The sequence below is a fragment of the Arachis hypogaea genome, chromosome 3 (assembly GCF_003086295.3).
Source record: "Arachis hypogaea cultivar Tifrunner chromosome 3, arahy.Tifrunner.gnm2.J5K5, whole genome shotgun sequence".
Classification (NCBI taxonomy): Eukaryota; Viridiplantae; Streptophyta; class Magnoliopsida; order Fabales; family Fabaceae; genus Arachis; species Arachis hypogaea.
Genome location: NC_092038.1, coordinates 17,849,978 through 17,865,481, shown reverse-complemented (window position 1 = coordinate 17,865,481; position 15,504 = coordinate 17,849,978). Strand labels below are relative to the sequence as shown.

Below are 15,504 nucleotides of genomic sequence, written 5' to 3'. Positions count from 1 at the left end.
TGTTTTTCGAAAAAAATTAAATAAAAATACAAAAAAATTAGAAAATCATAAAAATCAAAAATATTTTGTGTTTCTTGTTTGAGTCTTGAGTCAAAATTTTAAGTTTGGTGTCAATTGCATGCTTTTAAAATTTTTCTTGCATTTTTCGAAAATCTCATTCATTCATAGTGTCCTTCATGATCTTCAAGTTGTTCTTGACAAGTCTTCTTGTTTGATCTTGATGAATTCTTGTTTAGTGTTGTTTGTTGTTTTTCATGTGCATTTTTGCATTCATATTTTCCAGGCATTAAAGATTTCTAAGTTTGGTGTCTTGCATGTTTTCTTTGCATTAAAAATTTTTCAAAATTATGTTCTTGATGTTCATCATGATCTTCAAAGTGTTCTTGGTGTTCATCTTGACATTCATAGCATTCTTGCATGCATTCATTGTTTTGATCTAAAAATTTCATGCATTGAGTATTTTTGTTGTTTTTCTTTCTCATAATTAAAATATTCAAAAAATCAAAAAAATATCCTTTCCTTATTTTCCTCCAAATTTTCGAAATTTTGGGTTGACTTGGTCAAAAATTTTCAAAATTAGTTGTTTCTTACAAGTCAAGTCAAAATTTCAATTTTAAAAATCTTATCTTTTCAAAATCTTTTTCAAAAATCATATCTTTTTCATTTTTTTTATAAATTTCGAAAATTTCAAAAATCTTTTTCAAATATTTTCAAAATCTTTTTCTTATCTTTATATCAAATTTTCGAAAATTAACTAACAAGTAATGTGATTGGTTCAAAAATTTGAAGTTTGTTACTTTCTTGTTAAGAAAGGTTCAATCTTTAAGTTCTAGAATCTTATCTTGTAGTTTCTTGTTAGTTAAGTAATTTTAAAAATTAAATCTTTTTCAAAATATCTTTTTCTTAAAAATCTTTTTATCTTTTTTATCTTATCTTTTTCAAAAATTTTATCTTTTTCAAAATTTGATTTTAAAATATCTTATCTAACTTCTTATCTTTTTATCTTTTTCAAATTTTGATTTCAAATCTTTTTCAATCAACTAACTAACTTTTTGTTTGTTTCTTATCTTTTTCAAAACCACCTAACTACTTTTCCCTCTCTAATTTTCGAAAATTCTCCCTCTCTTTTCAAAAATTCTTTTTGTTTTAAATTTTAATTTTAAATTATATTTTGTCTTTGATTTTCGAAAATTACTAACCTCTTTTTCAAAAATTATTTTCGAAATCTTCCTTCTCTTTTCTTCTTCTATTTAATTAATTAATTACTAACACTTCTCTTCACCTCTCTTCATCCAAAAATCCGAATCCATCTTTCTTCTTTCTTCTACCCCTTTCTTCTTCTACTAACATAAGGGAATCTCTATACTGTGACATAGAGGATTCCTCTTTCTTTTCTTGTTTTCTTCTCTTTCATATGAGCAGGAACAGGGAAAAAGGCACTCTTGTTGAAGTTGATCCAGAACCTGAAAGGACTCTGAAGAGAAAATTAAGAGAAGCTAAATTACAACAATCCAGAAACAACCTTTCAGAAATTTTCGAACAAGAGAAGGACATGGCAGCCGAAAATAATAATAGTAATAATGCAAGGAGAATGCTTGGTGACTTCACAAAACCAACATCCAAGTTTGATGGAAGAAGCATCTCCATTCCTGCCATTGGAGCCAATAACTTTGAGCTTAAGCCTCAACTAGTTGCTTTAATGCAACAAAACTGCAAGTTTTATGGACTTCCATCTGAAGATCCTTATCAGTTCTTAACTGAGTTCTTGCAGATCTGTGAGACTGTAAAAACGAATGGAGTTGATCCTGAAGTCTACAGACTCATGCTTTTCCCTTTTGTTGTAAGAGACAGAGCTAGAATATGGTTGGATTCACAACCTAAGGATAGCCTGGACTCCTGGGATAAGCTGGTCACTGCTTTCTTAGATAAGTTCTTTCCTCCTCAAAAGCTGAGCAAGCTGAGAGTGGATGTTCAAACTTTCAAACAAAAAGATGGTGAATCCCTCTATGAAGCTTGGGAAAGATACAAGCAGCTGACCAAAAGATGTCCATCTGACATGTTTTCAGAATGGACCCTATTAGATATATTCTATTATGGTCTCTCTGAATTTTCGAAAATGTCATTGGACCATTCTGCAGGTGGATCTATTCACCTGAAGAAGACGCCTGAAGAGGCTCAAGAACTCATTGACATAGTTGCAAACAACCAGTTCATGTATACCTCTGAGAGGAATTCCGTGAATAATGGGATACCTCAGAAGAAAGGAGTTCTTGAAATTGATGCTCTGAATGCCATATTGGCTCAGAACAAAATGTTGACTCAACAGGTCAACATAATCTCTCAAAATCTGAATGGATTGCAACATGCATCCAACAGTACTAGAGAGGTAGCTTCTGAAGAAGCTTATGATCCTGAGAACCCTGCCATGGCAGAAGTTAATTACATGGGTGAACCTTATGGAAACACCTATAACCCATCATGGAGAAATCATCCAAATTTCTCCTGGAAGGATCAACAAAAGCCTCAAAAAGGCTTTAATAATGGTGGACGCAATAGGCTGAACAATAGTAAGCCATATCCATCATCTTCTCAGCAACAGACAGAGAATTCTGAACAAAACACTTCTAATTTAGCCAATATTGTCTCTGATCTGTCAAAAGCCACTTTCAGTTTCATGAATGAAACAAGATCCTCCATTAGAAATTTGGAGGCACAAGTGGGCCAGCCGAGTAAGAAAGTCATTGAAACTCCTCCCAGTATTCTCCCAAGCAATACAGAAGAGAATCCAAAAGGAGAGTGCAAGGCCATTGATTTGATCAAAGTGGCCGAATGCACTAGGGAGGAGGAGGACGAAAATCCTAGTGAGGAAGGCCTCCTGGGACGTCCTTCAATCAAGAAGGAGTCTCCTATTAAGGAACCAGAGGAATCTGAGGCTCATCTAGAGACCATAGAGATTCCATTAAATCTCCTTCTGCCATTCATGAGCTCTGAAGACTATTCTTCCTCTGAAGAGGATGAAGATGTGACTGGAGAGCAAGTTGCTCAATACTTAGGAGCTATCATGAAGCTGAATGCCAAGTTATTTGGTAATGAGACTTGGGAAAGTGAACCTCCCTTGCTCATTAGTGAACTAGATACTTGGATTCAGAAAACTCTACCTCAAAAGAAACAAGATCCTGGCAAGTTCTTAATACCTTGTACCATTGGCACCATGAGCTTTGAAAAAGCTCTATGTGATCTAGGGTCAGGGATAAATCTTATGCCACTCTCTGTAATGGAGAAGCTGGGGATCATTGAGGTACAACCTGCCTTGTTCTCATTACAACTGGCAGACAAGTCATTGAGACAAGCTTATGGAATAGTAGAGGACGTGTTAGTAAAGGTTGAAGGCCTTTACATCTCTACTGATTTCATAATCTTAGACACTAGGAAGGAAGAGGATGATTGCATCATCCTTGGAAGACCTTTCCTAGCCACAGCAGGAGCTGTGATAGATGTCAACAGAGGTGAGTTAGTCCTTCAATTGAATGGGGACTACCTTGTGTTCAAGGCACATGGCCATTCCTCTGTGATAGAAGAGAGTAAGCATGAAGAGCTTCTCTCAGTTCAGAGTCAAGAAGAGCCCCCACAGTCAAACTCTAAGTTTGGTGTTGTGAGGCCGCAACCAAACTCTAAGTTTGGTGTTCAAACCCCATATCCAAACTCTAAGTTTGGTGTTGGGACCACACTAAAATTGACCTGATCACCTTGTGGCTCCATGAGAGCCACTGTCAAGCTATTGACATTAAAGAAGCGCTTGTTGGAAGGCAACCCAATTTTATTTATCTAATTTTATTTTATTTTTTTTTATGGTTATTTTGTGTTTTATTAGGTACATGATCATGAGGAGTCACGAAAAAATAAAAAAAAAATTAAAAACAGAGTCAAAAACAGAAGAAAAAAATTTTTCACCCTGGAGGACGCACGGGCTGGCGTTCAACGCCAGTAAGGTGCATCTGGCCGGCGTTCAACGCCAGAACAGAGCACCATTCTGGCGCTGAACGCCAGAAATAAGCAACATCCTGGCGCTGAACGCCAGGAATGTGCCCAGAGAAAAACTGGCGCTGAACACCAGTAACAAGCATGAAACTGGCGTTCAACGCCAGAAACATGCATCACATGGGCGTTGAACGCCCAGAACGTGCACCAATGGGCGTTTAAACGCCAGAATGATGCACGAAGGCATTTTACATGCCTATATGGTGAAGGAATGGTATTTTTTTTCACCTCAGGATCTGTGGACCCCACAGGATCCCCACCTACCTCGCCCTCTCTCTTTCCATTCATGGTCATCCCTTCTATTTTTCATTCACCACCTACATCTATCCACTCTTCCCCATACACCCCACCTACCTTTACAATTCAACTTCTCTTTCCCACCCATTCCCACCCATATAGCCGAATCCATCTCCCCTCACTCACCTCCATCTTCTTCTTCTTCTTCTTCTCTTCTTTCTTTTCTTGCTCGAGGGCGAGCAATATTTTAAGTTTGGTGTGGTAAAAGCATAGCTTTTTTGCTTTTCCATTACCATTAATGGCACCTAAGGCCAGAGAAACCTCAAAGAGAAGATAAAAACTTCCACCTCTGAGTCTTGAGAGATGGAAAATATAAGCCGTCATAGCTTAGTGGTATAACATGTGGCTGCAAATCAAGAGATCCCTGAGATACCTCAGGGGATAAGTTGCCCTCCACACAAATATTGGAAGCAACTAAGGGTAGAAACACCAAAATTACTAGGAATAATTCAACAGAAGCAAGGAAGAGACATAGAGGAGCTCAAAAAGCACCATTGGACCTTCAAGAAGGCGCCACCCTCACTCAGGTGGATTCATTCCTTGCTCTTTATTTCTTTCTGTTTTTAGTTTTTTAATGTTGTGTTTATCTATGTTTTGTGTCTCTACTTCATGATCATTAGTATGTAACCATGCCTTAAAGCTATGAATAAAATCCATTAATCCTTCACCTTTCTTAAATGAAAAATGTTTTAATTCAAAAGAACAAGAAGTACATGAATTTCGAAAATAGCTCTTGAATTTAATTTAATTATATTGATGTGGTGACAATACTTTTGTTTTCTGAATGAATGCTTGAACAGTGCATATTTTTGATCTTGTTGTTTATGAGTGTTAAAATTGTTGGCTCTTGAAAGAATGATGAACAAAGAGAAATGTTATTGATGATCTGAAAAATCATGAAATTGATTCTTGAAGCAAGAAAAAGCAGTGAAAAAGGAAGCTTTAAAAAAAAAAGTAGCGAAAAAAAAAATAGAAAGAAAAAGAAGGAGCAGTAGAAAAAGCCAATAGCCCTTAAAACCAAAAGGCAAGGGTAAAAAGGATCCAAGGCTTTGAGCATCAATGGATAGGAGGGCCCAAGGAAATAAAATCCAGGCCTAAGCGGCTAAATCAAGCTGTCCCTAACCATGTGCTTGTGTCATGAAGGCCCAAGTGAAAAGCTTGAGACTGAGTGGTTAAAGTCGTGATCCAAAGCAAAAGAGTGTGCTTAAGAGCTCTGGACACCACTAACTGGGGACTCTAGCAAAGCTGAGTCACAATTTGAAAAGGTTCACCCAGTTATGTGTCTGTGGCATTGATGTATCCGGTGGTAATACTGGAAAACAAAGTGCTTAGGGCCACGGCCAAGACTCATAAGTAGCTGTGTTCAAGAATCAACATGCTTAACTAGGAAAGTCAATAACACTATCCGAAATTCTAAGTTCCTAGAGAAGCCAACCACTCTAAACTTCAAAGGAAAAAGTGAGATGCCAAAACTGTTTAGAAGCAAAAAGCTACAAGTCCCGCTCATCTAATTAAATTAATATTCATTGATATTCTGAGATTTATAGTATATTCTCTTCTTTTATCCTATTTGATTTCCAGTTGCTTGGGGACAAGCAACAATTTAAGTTTGGTGTTGTGATGAGCGGATAATTTATACGCTTTTTGGCATTTTTTTTTATATAGTTTTTAGTAAGTTTAAGCTACTTTTAGGGATGTTTTCATTAGTTTTTATGTTAAATTCACATTTCTGGACTTTACTATGAGTTTGTGTGTTTTTCTGTGATTTCAGGTAAATTCTGACTTAAATTGAGGGATTTGAGCAAAACTCTGAAAAAGGCTGACAAAAGGACTGCTGATGCTGTTGGAATCTGACCTCCCTGCACTCAAAATAGATTTTCTGGAGCTACAGAACTCCAATTGGCGCGCTCTCAACGGCGTTGGAAAGTAGACATCCAGAGCTTTCCAGCAATATATAATAGTCCATACTTTATTCGAAGATTGACGACGTAACTTGGCGTTGAACGCCAAGTACAAGCTGCTTTCTGGAGTTAAACGCCAGAAAAACGTCATGATCCGGAGTTGAACGCCCAAAACACGTCATAACTCGAAGTTCAACTCCAAGAGAAGCCTTAACTCGTGGATTGATCAAGCTCAGCCCAAGCATACACCAAGTGGGCCCCGGAAGTGAATTTATGCATCAATTACTTACTCATGTAAACCCTAGTAGCTAGTCTAGTATAAATAGGATAAGTTACTATTGTATTAGACATCTTTGGTCTCAGTTTTGTTTTATTCTTCATCCTAAGAGATCATTGATCACGTTAGGGGGGCTGGCCATTCGGCCATGCCTGAACCTCCTTTGCTTATGTATTTTCAACGGTGGAGTTTCTGCACACCATAGATTAAGGGTGTGGAGCTCTGCTGTACCTCAAGTATTAATGAAATTCTATTATCTCTTATTCAAATCTCTCTTATTCTTATTCCAAGATATTCATTCGTACCCAAGAACATGATGAATGTGATGAGTTAGATTACCCTCATTATCATTCTCACTTATGAACGCGCGTGATTGACAACCACTTCCGTTCTACATGAAACAGAGCTTGAATGCGTATCTCTTAGATTCCCCAACAGAATCTTCGTGGTATAAGCTAGATAGATGGCGGCATTTATGAGGATCCGGAAAGTCTCACCTTGTCTGTGGTATTCCGAGTAGGATCCTGGGAATCCGGAAAGTCTAACCTTGTCTGTGGTATTCCGAGTAGGATTCCGGTAATGAATGACTGTGACGTGCTTCAAACTTGTAACCTGCTGGGCGTTAGTGACAGACGCGAAAGAATCAATGGATTCTATTCCAGTAGGAGCGGGAACCAACCAGTGATTAGCCGTACTGTGACAGAGTGCGTGAGCATTAGTTTTCACTGCGAGGATGGGATGTAGCCATCAGCCATGGGTGATGCCTCCAGACGATTAGCCGTGCGACTGACAACCGCATAGGATCATTTTCCCGAGAGGATGAAAGTAGCCACAGTTGATGGTGAACCCCTATACAAAGCTTGCCATGGAAAGGAGTAAGAAGGATTGAGTAGAAGCAGTAGGAGAGCAGGCGTCCTTGGGCTCTACAGCATCTCCATTCGCTTATCTGAAATTCTCACCAATGAATCTGCATAAGTATTCTATCCCTTTTATTATTCCTTTTTATTATTTATTCCAATAATCACAATTACCCTTTAATCTGCCTAACTGAGATTTACAAGGTGACCATAGCTTGCTTCATACCAACAATCTCTGTGGGATCGACCCTTACTCACGTAAGGTTTATTACTTGGACGACCCAGTACACTTGCTGGTTAGTTGAACGGAGTTGTGAATTCAACCAGTGCCAATTTCTAAATTCCATAATTCCACAGTAGAATGCAAATCAAAGAATAGTGATCACAATTTCGTCCACCACTGGCGTTTAACTCCAAGAAGAGTCTCTACACGAAAATGCTTCATTGCTCAGCCCAAGCACACACCAAGTGGGCCTGGAAGTGGATTTTTATGTCATTTACTCATCTCTGTAAACCTTAGGCTACTAGTTTTCTATAAGTAGGACCTTTTACTATTGTATTGAGATATCTGGGTAGCTATCTTCATTTTTATGCTATCTTAGATCATTGGGAGGCTGGCCTCACGGCCATGCCTAGACCCTGTTCTTATGTATTTTCAACGGTGGAGCTTCTACACACCATAGATTAAGGTGTGGAGCTCTGCTGTACCTCGAGTATTAATGCAATTACTATTGTTCTTCTATTCAATTCCGCTTGTTCTTGTTCTAAGATATCACTTGTTCTTCAACTTGATGAATGTGATGATCCGTGACACTCATCATCATTCTCACCTATGAACGTGTGACTGACAACCACCTCCGTTCTACCTTCGATTGGGTGAATATCTCTTGGATTCCTGATTGCACGATGCATGGTTGATCGCCTGACAACCGAGTGCTCGCCTGACAACCGAGCCAACCATTCTGTGAGATCAGAGTCTTCGTGGTATAGGCAAGAACTGATGGCGGCATTCAAGAGAATCCGGAAGGTCTAACCTTGTCTGTGGTATTCTGAGTAGGATTGAATGATTGAATGACTGTGACGTGCTTCAAACTCCTAGCAGGCGGGGCGTTAGTGACAGACGCAAAAGAATCGATGGATTCTATTCCGGCCTGACCGAGAACCGACAGATGATTATCCATGCTGTGACAGAGCATAGGCAACGTTTTCACTGAGAGGATGGGAGGTAGCCATTGACAACGGTGAAACCCTACATGAGCTTGCCATGGAAAGGAATAAGAAGGATTGGATGAAGACAGTAGGAAAGCAGAGAGACGGAAGGGAAGGCATCTTCATGCGCTTATCTGAAGTTCCTACCAATGAATTACATAAGTATCTCTATCTTTATCTTTATGTTTTATGCGTTCATCACCATATCCATTTGAGTTTGCCTGACTAAGATTTACAAGATGACCATAGCTTGCTTCATACTAACAATCTCCGTGGGATCGACCCTTACTCGCGTAAGGTTTATTACTTGGACGACCCAGTGCACTTGCTGGTTAGTTGTGCGAAGTTGTGTAATGCCATGGTATTGAGCTACCAAGTTTTTGGGGTTCATGACCGGGGATTATGAGAGTTGTGAAAAGTATTGTTCACAATTTCGCGCACCAATCATCATCACCAACTTCATCAAGTATCGGATCAACTGTTCCATCTTCACCTGCACCTGTATTATGTTCATTATTTTGACCTTCAACTCTACCATCTTCCATCATAAGCATAGAGGGAGTAATATCCAAGTCAGAAAAATTATCACTGGGCTGAACCATTGGCTTCTCCGCATTATCAATATCCTTCAATGTCTGGTCTTCAACAAAAACAACATCTATACTCTGAATCACCTTCTTGCTAACAGGATTATAAAACGTGTAACCAAACTCATCCATGCGATAGCCAATAAAAATACACTGCCTAGTTTTCTCATTAAGTTTGGATCTCTCATCTTTGGAAATATGAACAAAAGCTTTACATCCAAAGACTCTTAAATGATCATAAGAAACATCTTTACCTAACCATACCTTCTTTGGCACTTCATATTGCAAGGGAACACATGGTGTGTAAAACCCGGTTAATTAACGGCTAATTAACCCATAAATGAGAATTTATTCTAGAAAGCCCTAAATGTGAATTTTTATGGCTAAATGTGATAGAGGAGACTGAGACGAGAATTTCGGTACCAATTTTATAGAATTCGGACCAAGATTGGACCGAACGGGCCAAATCGGGCCAACCAGACCCAAAGTGGGCCCTTGGCCCAACTAAACTAAACCAAAACCCTAGTTTTCAGCATTCTCTCTCCTCACTAAACACACTCACATGCTGAAAATGGAGGCCATGGAGGGGAGAACTCTCTCTCAAGTTCTTTCTCTCACTTGATCTTCAAACCACCATAACTTTTGATCTAGAGCTCCGATTGCCGCTCCGTTTACGGCCATGCGTTCACCGCGGAGAGCTCTACAAAACCCATACAATTAATCTTGAAGTAAGCCACGTTTTGCTCTTCGAAATTCCAGCCTTGTTTTCGAGTTTTATGAGCAAAAATGTTGAGATTTTGGGCTCTTTGATGTTATAGGACCCAACTCTCTTGAAAGAGAAGGTTAATCTTGTCTCCTTGGACCTTGGGTGTGGTAAGATTCTCAATCCTAGTGTAATTTGTGGTTCTATGATGTTTGGGTTTTGAGATGTTGTGTATCGGTGTGATAATTATGGCTTAGGTTGTGTATGTGTGAATTTTGGAGCTTGATTGGTGATATTGAAAAGCTTGGAAAGGGTTTGGTGGTGAAAAATCTGTTCTTGGAGGTGTTGAGGCCTTGAGAGCTTGTGGATAAGTGATTTAGAAGTGCTCCGGTTGAGCTTGGGAAATCGGCTAAGGTATGGTTTCGGTTTCCCGTATCTAATATGTAATGTGGTAGGAAATACTTAGGCTAGAGGCCCTAAGATAGGCATTGAATTGTTGATGTTATTCAATTATTGATATATATGATGTGGTCATATATGTGATAATGATTAATGATGCCTTGATGGTATGATGTATGAGAAATATGCATGTTGTGATATATGCTCGACGATTGGTTATGGTTGAATTGTGGGTTGAACCATGTTGATGGTGAGTATGATATTGATTGTGTACAATGATGATTTAGTGGAATTGATGTTGTTGAGAATTGGCATGAGGACGAGTATATGATATGTCAATATTTAAGTTTGAGCCACTTGGGTGAAGTGAGTTAAAATGATGACATAGTGATTTTGATAAATTGTGGTAAAGTGTCAATGTGAGAGTTGAGGAGGCTTGATGTTGAAATTGATATATTCTGATTGATTTCAAAGAAAGGGATGAAAATGGCATGTTTTGATTGATTTTGAAAAGAGTTGAATATGGCTTGTTTTGAAAATGGCATGTTGTGGTTTTGTATGAAAAACATGGTTTTTTGGCATAATTTGACGGGACATAACTTGGACTACGGATCTCTGTTTTGTGCCAAATCTGTTTAGAAATGAAATTGGATCTGGGATGTCCCTGCCGTTCGAAGAACGGGTGAAAAACGATTTAAAATGAGGAAGTTATGTCCGTCGGAAGATTGGGGGTTGAAACTGTGAATTCTGCAGCTTTTAACTTAGAAAATTTTTAGCAGAATGACCCCCCGCGTGTAGGCGCACTTGGCGCGTACGCGCCGTTCTTCTCGAAAGCGCCATCCATGCATGCGCGTGATGTGCGCGGGCGCGCCGATGTGCTGCACCCAATGCCCAGCCATTATCCAGAGAGTTATGCCAGAACTGTGCCAGTTTTGTGCCTGGGGCACGAGAGTACCCACGCGTACGCGTGGTTGACGCGTGCGCGTTGTTTGGCTAGTTTTCAATCCAAGCGTTAGCGTGCATGACGCTTACGCGTCGATGAGTTTTCGAGGCCATCCACGCGTGCGCGTGGAGTGCGCGTACGCGTGGACCTGTTTTCATCCCAAAGTTGATTTTTGAGTTTTAAAAGCCAAATTTCATACTTCTAAGCCTCCGATCTCACCACTTATGTCTTAAATCTTTATGATATGTCTAGCTATGAGAAGAAGGGCTAGTGAATGTGGTAACTTACGAGTGGAGCAAGGAAAAAAATGAATGATCAATGAGGATCAAGCATGAATATGTGAGATGCGGAGGATGGTGGTGGAAGTGCTTGTTATGCCATGGGCCGAAAGGCTGTGATTGATAATGAAACGGCTGGTTATGGATTTAACCGTGAGCCGGGTGGCTGGTTATGGATTTAACCGTGAGACGGATGGATGGATTATTGCCGTGTTACGGCGGGGCCATGATTATGGCTATGTATAAACGCATATATATGCTGTTGAATGAATTGTGAATGTTGCACTTCCATTATCGGAGATGAGAGTTTCCCTGGGAGAAAGCAGTGGCTAGCCACTACGTGCTCTAGGTCGAGACTTGAAGCTCTTTTGACCCTATGTCGTCAGGGTGGTCGGGCACTGTGAAATTCCCGGATGAGCTCACCCCAAAAATATTCACCAGTGATGGTGATGGATAAATATTCACCAGTGAGGGTGATGGATATGGATCATGATTATGATCAAGTTATAATGAGCATGACTCAAGTTGGGGAGACACGACAGAGGGACAGTCCAATGGTTAACTGCCAGGACTTGTCGGGTTGGCTCTATAACCGACAGATGATATCATCAGCCACTAGGGACAGGCATTCATCATATGCATACTATATGAATTGTTTGAGATTGCCTACTTGACTGCATATTATTTGCTAATTGTCTAAATTCCTTAATTGTTCCTACTTGTATATTTCTTGTTTGATATAACTGTGTTTGCTACATTATATCCTGCTGGTGGTTGGGAGGTTTGAAGGAATTGGAAAGGGAAGTACTAGTTAGACTGAAGAATCTTTAGTCAGATGCCCTTTTATGATTTAGCTTGTTTATAAGCTTTGAAATTATCTAGAGGGAGTTCTAGGATTGCCTTTGGCTTTCCTCTATTATTATGTATTATATATGTGGAAGCTGTTACCATGCTAGGGACCTCTGGTTCTCACCCATGCGGATTTTGTGGTTTTCAGATGCAGGACGTGAGGTTTCCCGTTGAGGCATGCTGGAGACTTCTAGATTTGCGAAGATCCTTTATTCTCGGGACTATGTTTTGGTTTATATGTTTTGCTTAGATACTTTTATCTCCATTACATAACACAAACTGTGATGACTCCTCTTATGGGAGATTTTGGAGAATAGGTTTTATGTATTTGTGTCCCTTTGGGTTTCCTTTGGTGTTTTCCTTACTTTATCATATGTATATATTGCTATGCTCGAACCGGTTATCTTCGCAGCCAGATTTTGAGTCTTGATATTCCTGTTTTTGACACTCCTTTGTATATATATAATCTCGCGTTGGTTACCCTTATTCGTTACGTTTCGATCGTAGTGTTGCGCTTTTGAGTTGCGATTTTTTACCCCTTTTTTCTACAAAGGCTCCTAGTTATAATCAATCATTTCATACTACTATACGTACTAAATTTTTATTTTAGAGGTCGTAATACCTTGCCATCTCTGAATTATGACTTAAGCATAAGACTCTGTATGGTAGGGTGTTACATTATGGTATCAGAGTAGTTCGTTCCTGTAGAGCCTGAGGGATGGACTGACTATGCTTCTGGGCATTCTCTGTGTGTGTGTTATGTGCTATTAGTATATCTGCTTGATATAATTGGCATAAATGTTCATGAGCATGCATTTGGGACTTTGAAGCACTAGACTTTCGATATTGAGACTGATCAACTTAATATCGATTGTTTGGTGTGTATAGGAACCAGATGGCACCTTGTGGACGCGGTAGAGGTCGTACTAATGCTCGTGCACCGGAGAATAACCCTAATGACCCGGTGAACTTTATGACTGCGTTGGAGAATATGGCTGCTGCTATGCAAGCCACTGCTGAGGCTCTTGGTCAACAGATGAACAACCATGGTAATGATGGGGGTGGAGTTCAGGGCCCGATGACACTGGCAAACTTTTTGAAGGTTAATCCACCTAAGTTCAAGGGAACTGCTAGCCCGACTGAGGCTGATACATGGTTTCAGGCTATAGAGCGAGCTCTGCAAGCACAAGTGGTACCTGAAGGGCAGCGTGTCGAGTTTGCTACCTATATGCTCACAGGTGAAGCGTCGCATTGGTGGCAAGGCATCCGACATCTTTTGCAGCAGGGTGATGACTATATCACCTGGAATGTTTTCCAAGAAGAGTTCTATAAGAAGTACTTTCCGACTTCTGCTAGGACAGCTAAGGAACTTGAGTTACTGCAACTGAAGTAGGGTACTATGTCCATATCAGAGTATACTGACAAGTTTGAAGAGCTGTTCAGGTTCTCTCGTATGTGCCAAGGGACTCCGGTGGAATATGAGGAATGGAAGTGTGTTAAGTATGAAGGTGGACTCCGGAGCGATATTTTCAGTTCAGTGGGACCAATGGAGATTAGGACTTTCTCCGAATTAGTGAACAAGTGTAGGGTTGCCGAAGAGTGTGTGAAAAGGGCAACCGTTGAGAAAGGGAGTCACAAAGGATCATTCCCACAGAACCGGGGGAAGAGTTTTGCACCTAGAGGCCCGTCTTTTAAGAGGGGAAACTCTTTCAGGAGGTCCAACAACAACAACTCCCAAGGGAAGAAGTTTGGGAAGCAGCCTCAGAATGATCAAGCTTGTACAAGGTGTGGAAGTCACCATCCAGGGGCACCATGCAAGGCCGGATGGGGTTTGTGCTACAATTGTGGAAAGGCGGGGCATAAAGCCGCAAATTGTCCTGAAAAGCAGAAACAAGGTGCTGGAAAGGCACAACAGACTGGTCGGGTGTTCACCACCTCAGCTTTAGGTGCCGAGGGATCCGAGACACTCATTAGAGGTAACTGTGAAATGGCTGGTCAAACTTTAAATGCTTTATTTGATTCGGGAGCATCGCATTCATTCATTGCATTTGAGAAAGCCCATGAGTTAGGATTGAAGGCCGTAACCTTAGGTTATGATCTAAGAGTGTACAATGCTACCCATGAAGCCATGGTAACTAGGCTAGGATGCCCGAAAGTTTCCTTTAGGTTCAAGCAGTGTAATTTTGTTCACAATTTAGTCTGCTTACCGATGATCGGTCTTGATCTTATCTTGGGATTGGACTGGTTATCTAAGAACCATGTCCTGCTTGATTGTTCTACAAAGTCGGTGTGCTTTATGCCGGAAGATACAGAAGGGCCGGTCGTGGTGAATAATTATTACTTGAATTCGATGATGGTGAACTGTTCCGGAATCGAATGTCAGGGTATCCTGTTGTTAACCGCGGGCGTTTCGGGAGATGATCAAATGTTGGAACAAATTCCGGTTGTGTGTGAGTTTCCGGAAGTGTTTCCCAATTATATTGATGAGTTTTCACCTAACCGAGAGGTTGAGTTTGCTATTGAATTGGTGCCCGGGGCGGGACCAATCTCAAGTGCTCCTTATAGGATGTCACCGTTAGAGATGAATGAGCTAAAGTCTCAGTTAGAGGATTTGTTGGGAAAGAATTTTATATGACCAAGTGTCCCTCCGTGGGGTGCTCCAGTGTTACTGGTGAAGAAGAAGGATGGGAGTATGCGGCTCTGTGGATTACAGGCAGCTGAACAAGGTTACAATAAAGAATAAGTACCCATTGCCGAGAATTGATGATCTCATGGATCAGTTACAAGGAGCTTGAGTTTTCTCCAAGATCGACTTGCGATCCTGTTATCACCAGATAAGGGTGAGGGGTGAGGATATCCCTAAGACCACTTTTAGGACTCGTTATGGTCATTACGAGTACACTGTAATGTCTTTTGGGTTGACGAACGCTCCTGCGGTATTCATGGATTACATGAATAGAGTTTTCCATCCGTTTCTGGATAAATTCGTTGTTGTCTTCATTGATGACATACTGATTTATTCCAAGACTGAAGAAGAGCATGCGAAACACTTGAGGACCGTGTTGCAGATTCTAAAGGAGAAGAAACTCTATGCAAAACTGTCTAAGTGTGAGTTTTGGAAGAGTGAGGTGAAGTTTTTGGGCCATGTGGTGAGTAAGAAGGGAAT

General features: G+C 40.3%; 1 non-coding gene across 1 annotated transcript; it reads right to left on the bottom strand.

The window, feature by feature from the left end:
* Positions 1-1,954: 1,954 nt before the first annotated feature.
* LOC112793200 (small nucleolar RNA R71) lies at positions 1,955-2,058 on the bottom strand. Its single transcript, XR_003197906.1, has one exon. It is a non-coding gene; the product is annotated as a small nucleolar RNA R71 (small nucleolar RNA).
* Positions 2,059-15,504: the final 13,446 nt, after the last annotated feature.